The 330-nt window shown below is 44.5% G+C and overlaps 1 protein-coding gene across 1 annotated transcript in view; it reads right to left on the reverse strand.

Annotated features, from left to right (window-relative positions):
* LOC119593915 overlaps positions 1-182 on the reverse strand; it is a 1218-nt gene extending 1036 nt beyond the window's left edge. Inside the window, exon 1 of the mRNA XM_037942934.1 lies at positions 113-182. The gene's annotated coding sequence lies outside the window, so the exon portion shown is untranslated. The remainder of the gene's footprint in view (positions 1-112) is intronic.
* Between the last annotated feature and the right edge of the window lie 148 nt (positions 183-330).

Here is a 330-nt window from a genome sequence, read left to right on the forward strand (position 1 = left end):
CAAGAAGTGTGGCGTTTAATCTGAAAGATAAATATAGCGTTTGAAGTTCCAGACGAAACTAATCGATCTCATTCAATCCATTCAGTCCAACGAACGTTTTCTGTTTGTTTACCTTTAGAGATATTGGCTGTGGGATCTGAGAGTAAGGGGCGGAAGGCGTGTGATGTTTCCCTGGCAAGGATCCGATCCAAGTAACTATCAACTTGACTGAGGTTGGAGCTTATATACGCCCGTCCTTGTTCACATCGACTTTTTGATCGGGCGAAAAAAAGTTCACTAAGGAACAGGGGTACATGTGTGTCTTTGGAGGGGAGAGAGGGGATAGTGTCC

This window comes from Penaeus monodon, chromosome 33, assembly GCF_015228065.2.
Source record: "Penaeus monodon isolate SGIC_2016 chromosome 33, NSTDA_Pmon_1, whole genome shotgun sequence".
Lineage (NCBI taxonomy): Eukaryota > Metazoa > Arthropoda > Malacostraca > Decapoda > Penaeidae > Penaeus > Penaeus monodon.